At 40.9% G+C, this 15866-nt stretch overlaps 1 protein-coding gene across 1 annotated transcript in view; it reads right to left on the reverse strand.

Annotated features, from left to right (window-relative positions):
* FMN2 (formin 2) overlaps nt 1–15866 on the reverse strand; it is an 828101-nt gene that overhangs the window by 509921 nt on the left and 302314 nt on the right.

Raw genomic sequence — 15866 nt, forward strand, 5'->3', positions numbered from 1 at the left:
CCCATTATTTTCAAAAAAAAAAAAACTTAAGACTTGGCTCTTCCATCAAGTTTTTCCATAACATCAGCCTGCTGAATAATATCTGCCAAGGACCCCTCTAGGTTATTTTCAATCATCCTACAAGAGAGCTATATAAGAACTTCAGTTTATTTTCAACAACCTACAAGAGAACTACACAAGAACTATACAAGTTCAGCTCTAGAACTTCTTTGAACCCCCAAAGAATACCCCAAATAAAAAATACCACAAAGAATACCAAAAGAATTCTTCTAACCAACTTCAACTCCTTGGCAGTCCAAACCCAATACCCGCCCTCCTGACAGTCACACGCCATTGATTAGTGCCTCTACCCACTTTTAGGCTTTGTACATAGTACTTTTATGTTATCATCCCATATATTTATCTCCAAGTTATTTTTTTCCTGTTCCTTGTAAGACATTTACTTGTCACTGTTGTTATTGTTCAAAATGTAAACCGAATTGATCAGTAATTCTGTTACTGGAAAGTCGGTATAGAAAAGATCTAAATAAATAAATAAATAAATAAATAAATAAGAATGTATACTGTATTAAAATACAAGGAGAATGAATCCCAGAGTGATAACAGCATATTTTGACTCATTCCTGGACAAACAGAAGATAATACCAAAAATTAGGGCAAGGGATCTGTAGTTTACAAAGGAGAACAAATTAAGATATTCCCAGACCTAGTTCAACAGAAGGACAAAGAAAAAGGATGTAAAGACCCTTACCATTTGGCTCAGGGAAAGTAACAACTACAGGTGGGGCTTGCCCTTCACACTTTATTTTACTTCTGATTCCAGAAGATTTCATCTGACTTGTGTACAAGAATGGACAGGGTTAAACATTTCCAAGAGGAGGAAGTTTTCTTCGATTCACACATAATCGAGAGAGAGGCTAGCACCAAGCATAGACACACAGCCACAGAAATGAATTCTCTAAACAAAGGAAAGGAAGAACATGCCCAGGGATGAGCTTCCTGTTGAGGAGAACTCAAGCTTGGGTGTCAGTAAAGCTGCATAATTAAAGAGTAACCAAACTCTTCCAGATGAAGATAACCATTTGATTAATATCAGTGTAAAACTCTACAGCTTCTGATATATTTTTTTTTTGGTTGCCCTTCATCTACTTGGAGGAAATGAGGGATGAGGAGGAAAAATTATTTATATTGGGGTAGATTTTAAAAAAGAGCGCGATCGCGTACTTTTGTTCGCGCAGCAGGCGCAAACAAAAGTACGCTGGATTTTATAAGATACGCGCATAACCGCGCATATCTTATAAAATCCTGGATCGGCGCGCGCAAGGCTGCCGATTTTGGGCAGCCTACGCGCGCCGAGCCGCGCAGCCTGCCTCCGTTCCCTCCGAGGCCACTCCGAAATCGGAGCGGCCTCGGAGGGAACTTTCTTTTGCCCTCCCCTCACCTTCCCCTCCCTTCCCCTACCTAACCCACCCCCCCGGCCCTATCTAAACCCCCCCCTTACCTTTGTCCCTAGATTTACGCCTGCTAGAAGCAGACTTAAATCTACATGCGCCAGCGGACTGCTGGCGCGCCATCATCCGACCCGGGGGCTGATCCGGAGGCCTCGACCACGCCCCCGGGCCGGTGCCACGCCCCCTGTCCCGCCCCCAAAATGCCGCGTCATTCGGCCCCGCCCCGACATGCCCCCTTCAAAAAACCCCGGGACTTGCGCGCGTCCCGGGGCTCTGCGCGCGCCGGCAGCCTATGCAAAATAGGCACACCGGCGCACGAGGGCCCTGCTCACGTAAATCCGGGCGGATTTACATGAGCAGGGCATTTAAAATCCGCCCGATTGTGTTTTTCTTCTCACTGTTCTATTCCATTTCTCTCTCTCTCTCCATCCTCCTACTTCTCATTTTTTTCTTAACTATCTTGAACTAAGTTTGTTAAATTTCTCTTTTATAAGTATATATTTTTTTCTTTATTCAATATCTTTTATTCTTCTTGCCTGCTAGTCTCCAGATATAGGGCCCTCCTAAGAAGACATTTTGTTGTTGATTTATTGGGGTTGAGGAGTACCAAAGTATAATGCTATTTCCTACCCCTTGGTGGCCTTTTCCTTTTGGATGGGAGGACAATAGCTGCATCTTTCTCCCTGGGAGAAAACTTAAAGGTTGGGTTCCAAAGAAGTTCATGACCTAAAGAACTGTGGATGCTGGGTAGATGAGTAGAAACTCTGGGTGTTGTTAAAGGGGGGAGGGGAACAAAGTTGCTTTCATTAAGGAACAAAAAAGTTAGGTTTGTAAAACAGTTTGAGAGTATAAGGAAAGGGCTTTTTGTTTTCTGATTCTGAACCCATGAGAGGTGTCTGTCTCTCTGCCTCTCTATCTATATCTATCTTAAGAGATGCTGCTTTCACAAATCTAACATGCGTTTTAATACTATCAAGTCTCTCAATTGGTGCGAAGAGTTTAAAAATCCCATTTAAAAAGGGTAAAACTTTACTGAGAGCTAGTCATGTGGAAACCTGTAGTTACATTTCTGCAGAAAATTCAGTTTCAGGAGTCCAGAAAATTTAGCTTAAAATCCGAACACATGGCTTGGGATTCCTTTTCCTCTTTAAACCTGAAAAAAATGTGGCAACTCTATGTAAAAATTCCCTTTTGTCATAAATCAGATCTAACGTGGCCCAGAGGGAAGATTTATTATTTTGAAGGGCATAGTATACAAAAAGATAATTACGTTAGCTTCAGTATATACAGTACACCAAATGTTAACCAATTGAAGTTTCCAGGTTTGTTTTTTTTTCTTTTAAAACATTGATTCCTTCTGTTGAAAAAGGTAAACTGATTGTGTGTGTGCGGGGGGGGGGGGGGGGGGCGATGGATAGAGAATAGGATTTCAATCTGGTTGCGAAGCTGAAGGTAGATAAGACAGGCAGGGTGACAAAGCAACCTCAGCATAACTCCAGCCTTTTCTCGCTGGTGTGTTGGATGGACTGATCAATAACTGGAGGTATGTTCAGCCACAGGACAGGGAATACATTTCTCTCTCTTCCCCCATAATGTATACACAAGAATAGCTTATATTGGCGGGACCAAATGGTTACTTTCTGATTTACTGGAAGCAAATATTTGGGAAATTACCTGTCCAACCATGCATTTCTTTTTTGCAGCTGAACATTTCTCTAGCAAAAAAAATAAGCCTGAGTATCTATTAAATGATGAAGGAAATACTGCTTCAGTTAGCAAACACCTGAAAAAATACTTTAATCTTAATGAGGGAACCAGACCCCATAGAAATCTTATATAGGATACTAGTAAGGCAGTGATTAGATGGTGACATGACTGCATCTAAAATGCTACTAATAAAGGTTGACTAGAAGAGAAAAATAGAATTAGAGAAGATGCTGGAGCTCTGAAAATGATACATTCGCAATGATTTTCTCATAGTTTAAGAAGGAATTTGAGACGTTAGCAAGGTCTTCTGAATGCCCTTATCTGCAAAATGGCAGCATCTCTTTGAGGAACTAAGCAAAATTTCTAGGACCACATAATAAAGCAAGTAGACTGCTAACCCATCAACAAAACTTGAAGATAGTTAATAGGTGAATAAGAGAGGAGGAAGCTGGGGGAATGGACAGCTCACTAGTGATTCCTAATTCATCAGTGAAGCCATTGCCTCCTATTACAAAAACCTGTACCTGCAGAAATATATGGACATGACAAGTAGAATAAAGAATTTTCAGGGGTGGGCTAGGGAAAGAAAAATAAAATCACACTTGCATCCTTAACCAAAAAAGCTTTTTTTTTTGGGGGGGGGGGGGGGGGGGAAATCTCATACTTCAAAATAAAAAAAGGCTGTGGATTACCTTGAACTACTATAATTTTTTTGGCCCCCCCCATTCTAAACTCTAAATTAGCCAGAATCGATAATAGGATTTTGAATGGTGAATATCTTCCCAAGCTTTTATTATATCGGCTTCCAAATCAGTGATATCCAGGGAATTATGGTTCTTATAGACAGATTTCCCTCCTCAATTATGATGTAAAACTTTTTGCGCAAAGTCAGAGTGAGGAATACACACTCATTTTTATTCACTTGATGCAGAAAAAGCCTTTAACTGGGTGCAAAGAACTTTATTATTTGCAATCTTAGATCTACTTTGAGTGAGATAATCAAATTTGCAGATGATACAAAATTGTTCAGAGTAGTTAAATCACAAGCAGTCGGCCCCTATGATATAGTGAGGGCAAAGGTAGCGCCGGCGCCATTTTGAATATTGGCAATACGGCCGGAGTGCAGAAGGTCACTCCCGGACCCCCGCTGGACTTTTGGCAAGTCTTATGGGGGTCAGGAGGCCCCCCCAAGCTGGCCAAAGGTCCCTGGGGGTCCAGCGGGGGTCCGGGAGCGATCTCCTGCATGCGGGCAGTATTGCCAATATTCAAAATGGCGCCACCTTTGCCCTGTCACATGGTAAGGGCAAAGGGCCTTCGGCGCCATTTTTTTAGCGCAGCTGATAGCGTGGGCATGGGAGATCGCTGCCTGCGGCCCCCCTGGACCACCAGGTATGTGTAAAAAGTTTTTGGGGGGTGTCGGGAGAGTGGGGGAGGCTAAGGGGGTAATTTTAAAGGGTCGGGTGGGTTTTTTTTTTTTTTTTTTTTTTTTTTTTTTTAAATCGGGCCATCGGCGCCATTTATATTAGTGGCAGCCAAAATGGCGCCGATGGCCCGAGAGCGGGAGATCGTGCCGGGACCCCCCCCTCCCCCACTGGACCACCAGGTAATATAAAACATGTTGGGGGGGTTCGGGAGGGTGGGGGATTTGTTTTAAAGGGTCGGGGTGGGTTTTAGGGTTGTTTTGGTGTGCCGGTTTTCCCTCCCTCCCCCTCCCCCGATTTTTCACGATAAATCGGGGGAATTTCTATTGTATCGCGACTAACGATTTTTGACGATTTAAAATATATCTGACGATTTTTTTAAATCGTCAAATAACGATTCACATCCCTAGCGGGTACCCCATTAGCGTTAAGAGTCCAATGGAAATTGGAGAGGCAGAGTAGCTGGGTACGGAGAGCGAATCCCATCCATAATATTCCCCTTGCTAACTCAAAGGCTAGCAAACATTGTAGGCTTTAAATATCCGGGCAGTGTGACATCATCACAGGTGGACGCCCCTGAGGTTTACGCCAAGTAGGAAATAAGAGTGAGGGTTGCACGGCGCGCATGCCCTAAGGTACCAGCTGAGCATGGCGGGAGGCAGCACCCAAGCCGGTCCAGGGACGCCAGAGAGGACGGCAGGCAGACGCCACGGCAGCCAGGCGTCCATCCATAGTGAGAGGAGGTGCAAAGAAAGAAAGGTAGGCAGAGTGAAGCAGTCGGGAAGGGACGGTTGCAACACCCTGTAATTAATTCAGAATTCTGCTGCACCTAATTCACATGGGTATTAAGCCTCTATATTAAATGAACCCTATGGGGTCACTAGATTGCATTGTAGCTTCCTTTCTGGGGCTATGTATTTACCATCAATGTTTATTGAGGAGGTAAAAAGTTCAGCCTATACCTTAAAATGAGAATGTTCTGGTTAGCAAGGGTTAATTCTAAAGTTTATCTGTGGGAAGATGGTTGGCAGGAGGAGGTAGTGGGTAGCTCTGCCTATAAGGGGTGTGTATTGGGTGTTTTTTTTTTTTTTAGAAAGGCTGAAAGTTTATCCTATTCTTTAAAATAGGGAACCTTCCAGAGTGTGGTTTAAGGCCTGCCTGCAAGTGTGACTGCTATCCAATGGTTGTGGGAGCTGCAGATATATAAAAGGCATGTGTGTATAAAAGGTAGATATGTACATGGGCTCAAGGCTGGTCATCTGAGGAAGGAGCTTGGAAACGGGCAGCTTTGGAGGGTCCATGCCAAGTGAGCTAAAGGAGACCAGCAGTTCTTCATTCAGAAGAGCTACCAAGAACCTACCAGGTGGGTTGAAGTACAGAGGGAGTAAAGGAGAATTTGTGGTTCAGCCAGAAGTAGTATTGAAGGATCTACAAAGTAGGGTGAGACTGAAACAGAGACCAATGTGGATTACAAGTATAATAGAGAATCTGGGGCTTTCAACAGCACAGTGGTGGAGCAGAAGTGCAAGCAAGTGGATTACAAGTTTTTACTAATTAAAAAAAAGTTTGGAATTTGGATTTTGGATACAGAGACTATATTGGAAGGTGCTAGCTGAACTTAAGGGGAAAACTGTGGCTGGTTATTTCAGTGCGGGGCTCGAGACTGGCACTAAGCTCCAACAGACTGGGAGGTGCACTGTCTCAAGAGCTGCTTCTGTATGCAGAGGCTGGATTATGAATTGTATCTGAAGTACTAAATACTAACAAGGGAAAGAATTTGGATGTGGATCTAGACTTAGGAACTGGGTTGAGAGGGTGCTGTAAAACCTGGTTATATCATCACAAGGCTGGGAGAATGACACTATGTCTGAAGGGCAGAGGGTGTACAGACTCTGGTGCCACTCCTGTAGTGTGTATCTGGATGTGAGCTGCTTCTAAAGTGCAGAGTGGTGCCTTCTGTAACAAAGGATAACATACTACCTGGGACCCTCACTGGTTCCACAAGTAAAGGAAAAGAGAGGTTATGCGATGAGAGGAGTTGCTCTGAAGCGCAGTGAAGAATAACATGACGCAAGAGAAAGAGAATGCTCAGAAATGCAGCAAGGAGGAGAAGGAGATGGAGCCACAAAGGCTCTGGAAATTAAAATTATTACAGTTGGGAAGAGGAAAGTGGTGGACTGGGAGTTCAGTTATCTGACCAAGGTGACAACTAAGTTATACAACATTCTGAAATGTGACTTGAACTTTAAAATTCTTTTATTTCTACCTCTTTGGATTACAACAAACATTTGTTTTATTGGAACACAAGCAAGAAGTGGACACTGGATTTTCTGGACTGTGTTTGATGTATTCTCATCTAGTTTGACCTTACAGGTTATCCTGTCCCCAGCCCATGTTTAGAGACTGAGTCTACCCCACCCTGGAGCTGGCAGACAAACAAACATTCTCCAGGGCTGGGAAAGTGGCCCCTTGGCACGGGTGTTACCCATCTCACAATCTCTTCATTGGTTCCCCCTTAATTTGTAGAATCAAGTAGCAGATTGCCTGTCGCATCCACACACTACTGTACAATTCAGAGACTCTATGGTTAAATTCTATTCTACACATTTACAAACCATCTCGAGGCTTGAGATCTGCTGATAAGGGGTTTATTGAGATCCCATAAATTAAGCATGCCCACCTAGTTGAGACTTTCTCTGTAGTTCGGCCTATACTATGGAACTTGCTTCCAGAAATAATTTGGTTAATGGACAAGGAAAAGTTTTAAAAACTATTAAAAACTTGTTTAAGAAGGCCTTCAATATTGAAGAATAATCTCATAATACGGTTTTGAGATGAAGAATGACATGATATACATATTTAGGCTATTATATATCTTTTTCTACTGATTTGCGTTTTTTTGTATTGTGATTGCCATTGATTTTTATGATTCTTTTTGTTGTAACCCACTTCAAACTTTGAAGAGGCGGGCTAGAACTTTTTTAAAATAAATAACATTCAGGGTACTTTCCTTTTAGGACTATGAGCCTATTTAAAAAATGGGTCAAACAGTTATAGTAATGGATCTTTAGTAGAACTCATTCTGAAAGACAATTTACTCCATGGCTTTGAGTGCAAAACCTTGTAAAGGACTCCATAACGAACTAAAGACAAACCAGTTTGAAATCACTTCTGCAGTGCACTATTCATGAACTATTTACACAGGTCACTAGTCACAGGGAAATCGACAAGTTTAGCTTTTCATATGCTATGAAAAATAATGAAACTGCACACATATGCTCACTAGGGAACAGACTGACTCCTTGTTTTCAGGTCAGGCCAATCTAGTTTTGCCTCAGTTCTCTTTCCTTAGAAAATCAAAACTATAAACCCATACATGCAATGGGGTAAAAACCAGGATTGGATCAAACTGATATGAGAAAAATTGAGCTAACTGGCAACTTTAACACAGATATACCCAGGCACCACACTGGCAACCCACTTGTTCTCTAGCACCTGGATTTTATGTCATACCACTGTTTTCACCAGCTGGAGGGACTCCATGGTACTAACACTTCTCAGGAACTACCCTATATACTCGTGTATAAGTCAATCTCATGTATAAGTCTAGGGTATTTTTGGGGCCCAAAATCAAGAATTATCTGTCACCTGTGGATAAGTCAAGGGTAAAACATAGGGGGCTCTTAAAATGCTGAAATCATACTAAGAAAAACCAATAACTTAAGAAAATCACTTATTTTTTAAAAAGTAGAATAAAGTGTCTCATAAGAAACCTCATTTAATGTCCCTGCTGTATGAATCCTTGCCTCCCTCCCCATGGCTGTCCCTGTTTCAATCCTTCTCTTTTATTCAAATCCTTCCAAGTCTGACTCTTCATCATTAGGATGTCTGAATAAATCATGGAACTGTTCTCTGGTGATGCCATCAGTGTAAATGTTGTCTTCACTATCTCCGTCTGTTGAATCATCATCTGATGCTGATTTGTCTTAGTCTTCATAAATGGCGTCATCTTCTGATCTATCCATAGCATTGCTAATGCCTCATTTCAGGAACGACTTGTTGACAGTTTCTCATGGAATTGACTCCCAGGCATCCTTAACCCATTTTGCTACAAAATCAATGTCTGGTTTCATCAGGTTCCCTCCTTTCGTTAACTTTGCTTGACCAGAACATATCCATTGTTGCCATATATGCCACAATTGGTCCTGGAAAGCCTTATTGAGACATCTAACAACTAATGCATTGATATCAGACCTCCTGGAATCACTGCTAATGTGATCGCCATTGTCTTTGCATCATCCTTCATATCCTCTGTTATATGTGCATGGAACATATTTCACACCAATAGTGATGGTCGTTTTCTTAGCCCCATGCCTGGTTGCCTACCCCACACATCGCACAGCCACCATTTCATTCTCTCCTCATCCATCCAGCCTTTAGGATGAACCAGAACAGTTACACCTCCTAGGATTTTTAGGTTTTTCGGCATAGATTTTCCTCTTGAATAATACTACTGGGATGCAGTTTTGTGCCATCTGCCAGGCAAGACAGGACCCCCATGAAATGGGTCTTTTCATGACCTGTTTTACAAGTATGGTCTCACCAATGCCAGCTACAGTGTGATTGCCAGGCATATCAAAAATGTCATAAGCATTTCATCCATAATACCAATGTTATTCATATCGAAATGATTCTTTATTGTTTGCTAAATAATGAATTTGTGTAACGAACAGATCTCTTCATCAAGCTCTTAAAGCAGTTTGTGAAATCTTTAGGCCTAATTTTAAAATCACTGGCGTGCATAAAAACTAGCAATCTAAAAAAAAAGGGGGTGTGGGAGGGCGGGCCATGACAGCGCCATTAGCACTGTCCCAATGAACTGCGTGCCGGTAGCCAGCTGGCCCGCGCAACTTACTGCTGGTCTGGAGAGCAGGAATAATTTGCAAAATAAAATTAGGTTAGTTAGGGGGGGCTTTTAGGGGTCAGAGTGGATAGGGGAAAAGGGAGGAAGGTTAGTTAAGGGGTTTAGAAAGTTTCCTCCCAGTCCGTTCCTTTATTGGAGCGACTGGGAGGAAACTGGGGAAAGGCCTTGTTGCGTCGGCGCGCATTTCTTAAAAAGTTTCCCCCCTTTGCGTGCACGAGTCAGCACCAATGCGCGCACAGATATAAAATCGGGCGTGCATGTGCGTGCAGGTATCGAATTTTATAACATGTGCGTGGTGATGCACGTATGTTATAAAATCAGCACATCCATGTACGACCGCTAGGAATCATGCGTGGCTTTTAAAATGTATTAATATGTGTGCTGATGAAGGTATAATCTATATCAGTTCACGAATCGCAAACACCAAGCAGATGATACTGTGAACTCTTTCAGGCGTTGCTGAATATTTTTCTTTTTTTGCCATTTGAAGGGAATGAATCCTAACGATCAAGCGAGTCACAATGTAGCCATTCTGTCTCCATTCCATTACCCAGTCATTCAAATCCTTTTCCATTCCTCCAAAAGGCGCAATTGAAATATAAGACTTTCTTTGACTTTGGCATTTCTAGCAGCTTTTCTTTATTTTTTCTCCAGTCTCGGACGAGTTTTTCACTAATGTCAAATTCTCTTGTAGCCACACAATTATTGGTCTCCTTTGCACTTTCTAAAACCTTCAGTTTCAGCAATGCGGTGTAAGATGCTCTCTTTTTCTCTTCAGTGCTCATTTTCCTGAGGGTAAGATGTCATTATTCTAATGGCTGTCCCTCCCCCCCTGAATCCTTCCCTCCCTCCCCTCCCCCAATGGCTGCCCCCTCCCGTTTGAATCCTTCCCCCCCTCCCGATTCCTTAACTCACCCACCATCTGGCCACCAATGGCACTTGCATTTGCTCAGGAGTGTCCTTCCTCCTCCCCTATGGTCTCCTAGTGTAGCAGTAGGACAACTTCTCACCCACAACTCTTCTGGATCACTTAACTTGAATGCTCGCTGCTGCTGTTAGGATGATGATGAACTTGTGGTCAACTCAGGCATATCCTCCCTCCTCCCCCTGCAGGATCCCAGTGGTGCACTTTGAACCACGTGGTTCTAAGTGCACAACTGCAAGTGCCATCATACCAGCATTATGTGGCTTGACCCATGGATAAGACTACCGCAATTTTAAGGACCAATTTTGGGGGTAAAATTTTTCATCTTACACAAGTATATAGTAGCTAACAGTGAGCCTCCGGACTGAAGAGTTTAATTGGGTTTCTCGTATTTACCTCCTGCTCGGGAGCATGAAGATGGGTCAACAAAGGAGAGAGGTCTCATCTTCTCCATGCTTGCTCCTGCCATCTCCATGCTTGCTCCTGCCATCTATCTCAATTCACTGATCTCTGGAACACACCCACATTTGTCCCAGGCTGGACCACTAGCTGGTCTTGCATAGTTATAGGAGACATCACATCAAATTCAGAACTGAAACACTCTTCAAAAATATTAATGTTCTTAAAAAAAAAAATTGCTTTCTTTTTTCTTGAATGACTCAATAATATGCAACATGCATTCACAGTGTTGTCCATAGGAATGTTATTCCCATGGGATGGGATGGGATGGGACGGCACACATTTGTATTTCCCATGGTAGTCGATACTTGATATTGTAAAATTTATTTATTTATTTATTTATTTTGTATACCGACATTCGATCGAGATATCACATCGGTTTCCAGATAACAGGTTGAATAGAGCCGGAACTGCCCTATTTTACATTGTAACAAGATAACAGTTGATTAAACAATTAATATAAGGAACATTGTAACATATGAATAAAATTAAAATTAAATATTAAATGTGGGTATATAGAAATGGCATATAGCCTATATACAATATGTACAATATGACTTGGTTACGAGTAGGGTGGGGGACAGGGAAAAAGGGAGGATAGAGAGGGGGAGGGGAGGAGGGGTTATGCGTTCGTGCAGAGTAGAAGTTATGCGGAAAGGCTTTCAAGAGCGTTTATTTTAGGATGTTATTTCATTCATCAAGGATTTAAATATTTCTTCTGAATCATCTGTTGTGTGTGAAGTAGCAGGAATTGTAGAACAAAAGCCGAAAAGTGATTTTGACTTACTTTTTGATCCTCCGCCAAACAAAGCACTTAAGTTTGATGGCGCCAGGAGGAACAAATGCTTTGAGGATGAACTCATCATGTTTGAAAAATTACGGCAACCAACTTCACAACCATTAAATTATTGGAAAAATGAACATAGGTTTCCACTGCTAAAAGCAAGTGCGAAAATTGTTTTGGCCATACCAGTGTCATCGTCAGCAGTAGAGCGCTTATTTAGTGCGACTGGATTGTTGTTGAGTAAGTTACGAAAACGGATGTCACCAGCTGTCGTTATAAACTCTGTGTATATCAGATTTGCATGTAAGATGAAAATTGTGGAAATGGTTCAGGGATTACCTGGATTAACTGAATTATTAGAAACGGTCGATGAGCAGGAAATTGATAGTGTGCTGAATGAGCAGAGTGACTCAGAAATAGAATGAGAGTGTCAGAATGATACTGAATTGTCATACTTAGATTATACTTTTGAGTGTTAAAGTTAATAAAGTTAATAAATTTTGTCGTTTTGCATGTCTCTTTGTACATGTAGTCCTATTTAGTAGACACTAAACGTAAACTTTCATAAATTTAATAATTTTATTTGAACTGTATTCCATATTAATATTGTAATGGGAATCCCATGGGATGGGATGGGATGGGACAGGCATAAATTGCCATGGGATGGGATGGGATGGGATGGAACAGAAAAATATGTAATAAAGACCAACAAACCAATAGAGCAAGTTACTGCACTTCACAAATATCCCAGCAATAAGTGCAGAAAAGGAATTTAGTCCAGACCATGAAGATTCATCAAAGCTCTACAGAGCAAGTAGATTTTTATTCATTTTAGGTGGCAACTCCACAAATTTAGAATAGCAACAGATTAGAATGCGTCCCCCGACACGGTCCCGTGTTTCGCCGAGGGCTGCATCGGGAGGGAGCAAGAATTTTCACAAAACACTGTAGATAAAACATACACTGGTAAGGACATAGAATGGCAAATAGTGAACATAAAATGCAAATGATTACACACATACCTGAATGCTAAAGGAATTCAAAATTGGCAGGGAGCGCGTCCATCTTAGGTGCAGACAGGCATTTAAACCACACGGAGTTGGCGTGAACTCAGGTTGACAGGTCACATGGTCAAGCGGGGCCAATCACAGTTGCCCCCGTTCCTGAGGCGCAACTAGCAGTGCAAACAGCAATTAACCTAGGTGGCCCAGACAGGTTTTAAGTAAAAAGATGCCACTCTAATTCCCGATTAAGACCATTGGGAGCAACTGTATCGAGTTGGAAGATCCATCTCTGTTCAATACGTCCTAGCTGTTCATTGTAGTTGCCGCCCCGAGGAGAACGGGGGACAACCTCAACGATACAGAAGGACAGATCAGAGATGGAGTGTGCCTGTTGGACCCAGTGTGTAACTAAAGGCTCATTCTCACGAGTGTTACGGATGTTTGAGCAATGCTCAATTATACGAGTTTTAGCCATTCTAGAGGTCTTACCCATGTATACTAAGGGACAGGGGCAAAGAATTACATATATCACTCCTTTCGAAGTACAATCTGAGGTGGCCCGAAGGGGAAAATTTTGATGCGTGATGGGGTGTGTAAAAGAAGTATAAACCCCTGTGTGTTGACACATAGTACAGCGACCGCAGGGTTGATGCACGGCCGCAGAGACGGGGACCTGCAGTTCCGAATTGAGATCTGCGTGCACAAGTCTATCACGGAGATTACGGCCCCTACGGTATGTGAATCGAAGGGGACCAGGAAAAAGGCGATCCAAAGAGAGGGATTGCCAGTGTGTTCGAACAATGTTGGTAACCTGACGACTCAAAGTAGAGAATGGTAAAATACAATTACTGACATTCTCTGTCGATCGGGAACGTGAAAGAAACAACAAATCCCGATTAACAAACAGTGCCCGTTTTAAAAGCATTCTTCACAATCCGTGAGGGGTATCCCCTTGACAAAAACCTCATAGTCATATGTCCCATGGACAAGCCTGTGCATTCAATAATAACTAGGCTGTCATTTTCCTATTTATGAGTTTAAGAATGGTAATGTGCCTATTATTCCATTGCTTAAATACTGGATCATTAAACTTAACATTCATATAATGACTAATAGCACATGTTTTTAGTTGGTGTCAGCTACACCTCTGCTTATTTAAGGTGCAACATTTCATTTCAAGCATTAATCATTTAATAATTACTTAAACACTGCAGCTACATTTTTTTTCTTTCCCTTTTTAACTCCAAATCACTTAATATAAAAAGTAAATCTTAAGGGAGATAGATAATTGAGTAGAAAAAGAAATACAGATTTCCCACTTGCTAACATTCTGTCACGGAGACAGTAGTCATAATTTTGGTACAGAGATAGGTGGTTCCTCTGATTCCATTCATTAAAAAAAAAAGGTGCTGTGCATTTTGCACAATACAGATAATTATCCTTGTTGCAGTCAAATGCCTATTATGTAAACATTTAGTTTATAACCACCAAAAATATTTAGAAATTGTTTTCAGGTACATTGGTACTTTGGTGCCCAGTTAATAAAAGGGAAATGGAAAATAGATACATTTCTTCAAAAGGCAAAGTTTATTTTGTCAAGTCTCTGAGTTCAACACAGTATGTGCTGTATTCATAATATGTTTCATGCAGTAGAAACTATGGCCAATGGAAAGAAAATATGAGTACTTTAAAAACCATTCAAAACGAGTACTGCAATCTTATTTCATCATATGGAGAAACAATGCACAGCTAAAATACTCTAGCTCAAATTTATATACCACCACATCTATATCCACATTCCAAGCTTTCAGCTAATGGTATGGGGGATATGGAATGGTATGCTCAACATTAAGTTTTTCAACTGCTTATTCTTCATATTCTAATAGGATAAAGGGAAAGCCCAATATTATGTGACCCCTTCAACTACCGACATTCATGACATGTTATTGTTAGTGCTGCATGTTAAGCAACAAATTTTCAATGAACTCATGTTGGCTTTACCACAGACACAGATGTTGGGCGGACTCCTTTGTTCATAAGGTTCTCATTATTAACTCAAATCAAGTTGAATATTTGACTGAAGGAAAGGACCATATCATTGTTTTCAGATTTTACTCAGACTTTTACTGAACTACATCTGCCAGCTTTAGAAATACCAAGTACTTCTTGGCGCCAGTACTGGCGCCTTGCTCTATGGCAATCATCTTAAATGCTTCAGTTTAAGGAAGTCTTGTTACCTTCAAAACCATTTTCATAAACTTAATCACAATTTAAGAGTTGCTCATCAATTGACACAGTACAGCAGAATGGTGCTAGTTATGAATTATTCTATGAAATAACTTAAAACAGCAAATTGAATTCACATTTCAAATCACCCCTCCCCCCCTCCCACATACACACACCCAAACATGCAAAAAAAAGGTGGGCTGGAAAGCCAGCAAGATGTTTTCATGATTTATAAAGTCTGCAAACTGTACTTAAAGCCATATTTATTTAATAGGTAAGCTGGCACTTCACAGGACAGTGCAATCTGTTTTGAATCTATAATATGCCTCTAGGCAACACAAAAGACATTCTGAATATACATTTAATCCTACTTTTCACTTTTCTTCACAGCTATGCTTTATTAAAATGCATAAAAAATGTAGGCTCACCAAAAATATCCAAGATTAGACACAAAAATAGTATATTAGAAAGCAATCATATTTCAAATAAAGGCTAACTTAGATGCCTGTGTTGGCTTAAAATTTTAAATTCAGAGATTGCATTTTCAATCCTAGACAATCTGTTTAGGTAGTAATAAAATCTGGTTTGCATTCACCGAATGCTTTATTACTTTTTTAAAATCCTGTAGCTTTGCTAAGTTCTTTTAGTCTGTTAATATTTAAGATGTACAATTGCCATTTGTAAACAGTATCAAAAGCAGATAATTATCATTTTTTTAAATTTCATTGACAAAATGGTGAGTATATATTGCAGTGCCAACCTTTAAAATGCTTTAGTTTCATGTGGAAAACAAGTAAATAAATGGTACTAGCATGAGTATCCTATAATCACAATGTCAAATGGCAACAATTTAAAGGGCATTACTAAGTAAAATCAATATATGATTATGTACATACTTTACATACTCTACACATGTGAACATGGTTAATTATAGGAACATAACCAGCTACAATGCATATGTGCAC

This window comes from Rhinatrema bivittatum, chromosome 3 (genome assembly GCF_901001135.1).
Source record: "Rhinatrema bivittatum chromosome 3, aRhiBiv1.1, whole genome shotgun sequence".
NCBI classification, from domain to species: Eukaryota; Metazoa; Chordata; class Amphibia; order Gymnophiona; family Rhinatrematidae; genus Rhinatrema; species Rhinatrema bivittatum.